Raw genomic sequence first — 201 nt, 5'->3', positions numbered from 1 at the left:
TGGGTCCCTTTCCTTTATCCACTATATCTTGGATAGTTTTATAATTCCTCTATTTCCTGTCAGATCATCACTTACTTCACTTCTTTCCTTCAGATCTTCACTTGCACAGCTGGTTCTTTTTCCAAGAAGCTGTCTGTTTCTTTGCAGAGTATGTACACATCACAGACCCTGCAGCTTTAGTGTCTTATATCACACCCAGGA

This window comes from Vicugna pacos, chromosome 23, assembly GCF_048564905.1.
Source record: "Vicugna pacos chromosome 23, VicPac4, whole genome shotgun sequence".
Taxonomy (NCBI): Eukaryota; Metazoa; Chordata; class Mammalia; order Artiodactyla; family Camelidae; genus Vicugna; species Vicugna pacos.
The sequence above is the reverse complement of the archived record's forward strand: the minus strand, read 5'-3'. Positions refer to the sequence as shown.